Genomic DNA, 5957 nt, shown 5'->3' with positions numbered 1-5957 from the left:
GCGGGAGGAGGGGGCCGAGCGGGCGCCCATCTGCCGTCTGCCGCGGCCGCGCTAATAGGCGTGCTGCCCGAGCAGCTGCGCCCCGAGCCGCGCGCCCCCGGCCGCGACCCCCAACTCCCGGCGGCAGGCAGGGAGGCGGCCCTACGGCGTCCTGCGGGCCCACCGGGCCACCTTGGCCAGGCTGGGACCTTCCTCCACGGTGGGACTGGGAGAGTACCGCGGCGGCCGTGAGGGCTGGACAGCGCCTTTCTCGCTCCTCCTGGCCTCTGTTCTGAATGTCTGCGACACTGCGCTCTCCCACGGGAGGGAGAGGGAGGCTGGTGCTGGACCCTCCGCCAGATCCCAGGCCATGGATCCCCAAACCCCAGTCTGTGGGAGGAGCGGGCTTCTTGGCCGGTCCTGGCTGGCTTTCTGGTGATCAGGCTAGGTCCTAGCCCAGCGGCCATGGTCTCATCCAGCTGGCCAGGCGTTCACAGAGTCGCTTTGTGGGAGGCTGGGCTCAGCCATTTTCTTTCTTCTCCGAGGATGGGCCTCTCCTGGCAGCCCAGAGGTCCGATTGGCACTGACTGCTTCTCCCTGTCTCTGGGAAGTTCCTGGGACCTAGGGCCGGTAGGGGAGAGGAGGAAGGGAAGACGGGGGTGCAGCAGTGCTGATCCCACTCGGCTGGTGCACGGCGGGGGTGGGGGTGGGGGCAGGAGGGGGCTGCTCCCGCCAGGGAGGCTGCATGCAGGCCCTTCCCAAGCCCCTCTGGGCGGCACGGAGGAGGAGCCAAGAGGTGGTGTTAGGGAGGAAAGTGGGCCAGGCCCTGGGCTCTCCCAGGAGGGCAGTGGTTGTGATGTAACTAAGGCAGCGCGTGTATGAAGGGACCCCGGGGGGGGGGGGGGGGAGGGAAGCTGCCCCCCCCCCACTGTGGGTAGACAGCCGCTGTGCCAACCGCTGTGGCCCCAAGGGATCCCCGGCAGTAGGGCAGCGCTGTTGGGAGTGGGGGTGGTGTGGCCCGGGTTCAAGGTGGGAGACAGCCGGTGTCCCTCTGAGTTCAAAATATGCATGTTTCCTGCAAGGAACCCCTGGAGTTGGTGAAATCCTCAGTGGGGGAGGGGCCTGGGGCAGCACAACGTGGGAGCAGTGAAATAATCTAATTATCGCACCGGTAAAATGTGATTATGAGGCAACATCATCGTGTGAGTGGTGACAGCGGTGAATTCTACGTGTGCCGCGCTCGCTGGTCGCCACGGGTGGGGGCCGGTCTCCGTACTCCTCATCGAGTTACAGTGTTGTACGGTTCATTACGGGACGTTTCCACCGTAATTAACAGTAACGAATACAAAAGGATCAGCCGCGCGCGTGTGTCAACACCGCGTTGCCATGTGATGTTTAGGAAACAGCTGCAAGAGGGACACAAAGCGGCGGGCCTTCTCTTCGGGTCCCTCTCCCCTCTGAGGGGAGTGGGCTCTCCCTGTAGCTGAGGCCCCCTCCCCAGGGATCTGTTGATCCTGCGTTCCTTGTGGCCTCGTCCAGGGCCCTGGGAGTGCCTGCTTCCCGGGAGGGCTGTCTCCCTGTCCCTTTTGCGGAAGGGTTGTCTGGACTTCGGTGGACGTGGGGCCCCGGGGGTGTGGGTGCACTGGGCCTGGCCACTCGGTTTGCCGGCTGGTCTTGGGCATCAAGTGCCAAGGGAGTTGCAGTTTCCCAGGCCTGTCCTTTTGCCCGGGAGATAAACGTCTGACCTTATCCGGGGTAGGCTTGCTGCCAGGAGACCTCAGTGGAAGACTGTGTGACCGAAGCTTCCGAGCGCTGCCTCCGTCCCCGGACTGCCTGTGCCCGGGTCCTCCCCGGTCCTCACGTGCGCTCTGCCTGGGGCCCTGGAAAGGGAGGGAGTCACCCAGGCGGCGGCGAGCTTCGTGCTGCCCACCCGTTGTGGGTACCCCGGCCGGCAGCCCCGAGCCAGGGGACCTGCTGCTCCGCCTCCAGATGCGGGAGTCGGGTGGACACCGCCGGCTGCCGAGCACAGGTGTGGGCAGACTGCCCCTCTGCTTGGCTGGACGCCCCTCTGGTGGCTGGTGGGATGCCGCTTGTCCCTTCTGTAGCATCTTTTCGGTGGTTCTGTCTCGCTTGTGTGCTCTTGGCTCAGCAAGCGGGTTCTGTCACTTGTGTGGGCATTAGGCCTCTGCCTCCGGGCAGCACGGGTGTGACTGAGAGGTCATCTCCCTTCTGCCAGGGCATTTCCCCTACATGGCTGTCCTCAGTGTCCTGGGGTCGCCTGTGGAGGCTGCCCTGGGGAGGCGTCGTGTTCTCCGGTGGACGGGTGGGTCTTCGGCACCTACCCACCCTCCGGTGGGGGGCAGCTGTCCCTGTGCGGGCCGGAGTCCGCTGCCGAGGCTCTGTCTGACTCAGCCCTGATCCAGGAAAGGCTTCTTCAGCTGGGGAGCAGGGGGCACCTCCAGAGGGTCCAGGTGGGGCCCAAGCAGGTCCCGGGGGGGGGTGTGTATTGTGTAAGCCATGTGGCCCCCTGGCCTTCACCTTTCCAGCCCCACCAGGAAATGGAGCAGGGCAGGGCTGCCCAACTAGAGCACAGCAGGTGTCGATGGGGTTCAGCTCCCATAAGCCAGGAGGACCCTGTGGGAGGAGGAGGAAGGTGGTGGGCTCTCAGAGCTGGGCCCACAGTAGGATGTGGAGCCTGCCCTCAGGGACCCTTTGGTAGGTGGGAGCTGAGGACAAGGTGGCAGGGGCGGGGCTTTCAGATGATGGCCAGGGCAGCTCACGAGAGAAGACGCGGGTGAGGCGGCTGCCCGCAGCTCACCTGGCTGGGCTTGAAGGCTGGAGCGTGGGCCAGGGGGAAGGATCTAGACTGCCACGCTGAGGGCACTGGGGTGTCCCCTTCAGGGTCTCCGGGGACCTTTAGGAGAATTCGTGTGGGGTGCTGGTCAGGCAGGCTGAGGAGAAGTCCTGGGGTGGGGGAAGCCAGTGAAGATGAGACTGAGGGAGGGAGGGAGAGACACAGGTGAGCTGGGAGAAGAGACAAGTGAAGGAGAGAGTCTGATAGACCTGGGAGTGACCATGGCCCAGGGCAGAGCAGATGGGGGAGCAGAGCCAGAGGCAGGAGTCAGGGAAGGTGCCTTCGGCCTGAAGGGCACAGTTGATTTTGGAAAGCTGTGTAGAAGAAGGCAGCTTGAGAGCCAGAGAGGCTGCAGGTCATGGGCCCTGCACACGGGGCTGGGGGGTGAGGCATTGGCTGGAGTGGGCCCTGGGGTGCTTTAGGGGGCTGAGGCCGGGAGAAGGGGCGTGGCCCCGGCCACAAAGGTGGACAGGGCAGGGAGTGCGGTCAGCCTCCGCTGGCCATGTGTGGACCACCTGTTGTGTCTGCGGGTCTCCCCCTGCCCCCGTGAGCCTCCGCCCTCTGTGCAGCAGGCACGGTGCAGTCCGTCTGTCCATAAGTGAGGAAGCCGGCTCAGAACTCAGTGCTTTGGCCAAGGGGAGCAGTTCCAGTCTGCTCAAGGCACAGGCTCGGTTTAAAAGTTCAGAGTAGCAGGACCCTGTTCTCAGATGGTCATGGACAGAGCTTGTGGGGAGCCCCCCCCCCCACGCCTGTCTCCCCTGGCCCCTCGGGAGCTGTCGGAGAGGCCTGTGCAGTGTCGGTCAGTGTCCCGCCCGTGACTGAGTGGGACAGATAGCATTCCAGCCCACCTTCCACAGTGCAGGCTCTCTGCCAGGAAGCCCCCCGCCTGGACCGAAGGGCTGTCCCTGGGTGGGCTGTCCCTTTCGAGGGAGGGCAGCTCGGCATGGAGGTTTCTGGGGTGGACGAGTCCTGGGGTGGGCAGAGGCCATGTGCCCAGGGTGCAGAGATGTCTCTAGGACCATCTGGGAATGGGGTGCCCCCAGCTGCAGGTGCAGAGGCTGGCTCTCACTTCCTCTAAGATGCTTGGACAGCATTGCCCACAGCCCCAAGGAGGGGCTCTGTTTCTAACGGATCCTCATAGAAGGCTGTAGGGGTGACAGCTGCCCAGGACTGGGTTTGGGCAACAGAAGCCGTGGGGTGAGGGGCTCCGGGTCCTGCCCCATTCCCAGCCTACCTGAAGGTGGCCAGGGCCATCCGGATCCTCTCTGGTTGCTGACAGGCTTGACCATGCTTGGTGAAGCATGCGTGTTGGACGGGGCCTCCAGGGCTGGCTGGCTGTGCCCCCCCCCCCCCCCCCCACCGCCCCGCCGCCCCTCCCCGACTCACCTCCTCAAGGACTGTGTGGGGCCAGCAAGTGGGTTGCTGCAGGAAGCCAGCACTGGCCTGGGCCCCGCCCAGGGGCACGTTTCTCTGGCTGTTTCCTGTCCTGGTTTACCCAGGTGTTGTGGGATGACCTCAGGGCCTGAATGTGCACTGTCCGTATCCTCTGCCTGAGCATAAGCCCTGCTCTGTGCTTGGCACCTTCAGTGTCTCTGGAGCAGACGGGTCCTTCCGGCGTCGGAGGCTGGACGCTGTGGGTGGCGCCTTGGCCATGCTGCCTGTCTGCGGACACCACGGAGCGTCTGTGACTGGTGTTGACACGACGCAGTCAGGGCACCTTCGTGGTTACCTGGTGCTCTGGCTTGGAGAACACCTGTGCCTTCAAAGCCACTGGACTCAGAGCGGGTTTCTGGGGGGACCTTGGGAGGGTAAGGCTGCTTTGAGATCAGTGCCCCAGCCAGGTGGCAATGCCAGGGGTGGGGGGAGGAGCCATCTGACCGCTGTGGCCACCCTGCCTTTGCCCACTGGGGTGTGGGTGTGCCTGGGGCTCCCCGGACCCCAGAGCTCCCTCCTGCCCGTGCCCACCTCCGGTGGACGGCGTCCTTGTGGCCGGGGAGTGCTTGCGCTTTCTGGAGGCCTGTCGCCACACAGTGAGTGCGGGGGCCACACGCGTCTCAGAGAGGAGCTTGCTGCCTGCCCGTGGCCCCACATGCTCCCCACGTTGGCTGGTCTCTCCAGCCGTGCAGGGTGGGGCCCACCGGCCTTCGTGGACACCTTGGAACTTAACGGGGTGGTCCTGTGCTGGAGGCACAGAGCAGGGGCAGCATGGACTCTGGCGCTTAGTAGCTGGTGGCTTTTGAGCCCCAGCCCCCACCCCCCAGAGCAGGGTTTCCTGCGGCTTTTGTGAAGCTCATGCTGGGAATGATGTCAGTTGCGGGGGGGGGGGGGCATCTGTTGTGGGCAGTGTCTGGTGGCAGGACAGCGGGTCCACATCTGTCAGGTCCCATCCAGGGTCTCAGGGGATGGGGGAACCCCCCCCCCTGCCTCCGGGTTCCTCTGGACTCTGCAGGAAGTGGGGAGAGCTGGTGTCTCCTACAGCCGCTCTCTGTTGGAGCCATTCTGGGTGCCTGGCCAGGTCAGCCCGGGCCTGAGATGGGCCTCCACGAGCCTGGCCCGGAGCCCCGGGTCCTGGCCGAGGACGGCCGAGCTGCCCGCGCCCTGCCTGAGGCCTTGTCCCAGCCGTGCTGGCTGGCCGAGCGGGACTGCCGCGGGCACTGGACAGGATGGAGGCTGGGCTGGGACAGAGGCTGCAGGGACAAAGCGGGGATTGTGTCGGGCCCCACCCTGAGAGGTGGCCCCGGCCTTGCTCTGCAGTCTCTGAGGGGCCAGTGTTCTGGAGCTGGGCAGCAGCGCCCCCCCCTCAGCCCCCAGAGCAGTGCTCCCAGAGGCCCCAGGGCTTAAGGGAGCAGAGCTTTTCGACCAGGGTGGTTTCCTTGCTGGAACCTGGGCTGACAGGGCCTCTAGGTGGACTCTGAGAGTCACAAAGATAAGGAGCACCACATGATATCCTGGGGGGGGGGGTCATTTTGTGAGGACAGAGCCACTTCCCCAGGTTGTCGCCACATCCTCACACACAGGCCTCCTACAGGCTCACCCCGCGAGCCTGGCCGAGGGGGACAGAAGGCTCCCCGGGCCTTATGGTTCTGGACTGGGCAGTAGTGGAGGGACTGGGGGTCCCTGGGAG

At 65.1% G+C, this 5957-nt stretch overlaps 1 long non-coding RNA gene across 1 annotated transcript; it reads right to left on the bottom strand.

Annotated features, from left to right (window-relative positions):
• Positions 1 to 1121: 1121 nt before the first annotated feature.
• On the bottom strand, positions 1122 to 5205 carry LOC121022810 (uncharacterized). The gene is made up of 2 exons (XR_005787117.1): positions 4220 to 5205; positions 1122 to 2613 (listed from the first exon to the last, which is right to left on the bottom strand). It is a non-coding gene; the product is annotated as an uncharacterized LOC121022810 (long non-coding RNA).
• Between the last annotated feature and the right edge of the window lie 752 nt (positions 5206 to 5957).

Source organism: Herpailurus yagouaroundi, unplaced genomic scaffold, assembly GCF_014898765.1.
Source record: "Herpailurus yagouaroundi ecotype Mexico unplaced genomic scaffold, PumYag 438, whole genome shotgun sequence".
In the NCBI taxonomy this organism is placed as follows: domain Eukaryota; kingdom Metazoa; phylum Chordata; class Mammalia; order Carnivora; family Felidae; genus Herpailurus; species Herpailurus yagouaroundi.
Note: the sequence above shows the minus strand (reverse complement) of the source record. Positions and strands in the feature narration are given on the sequence as shown.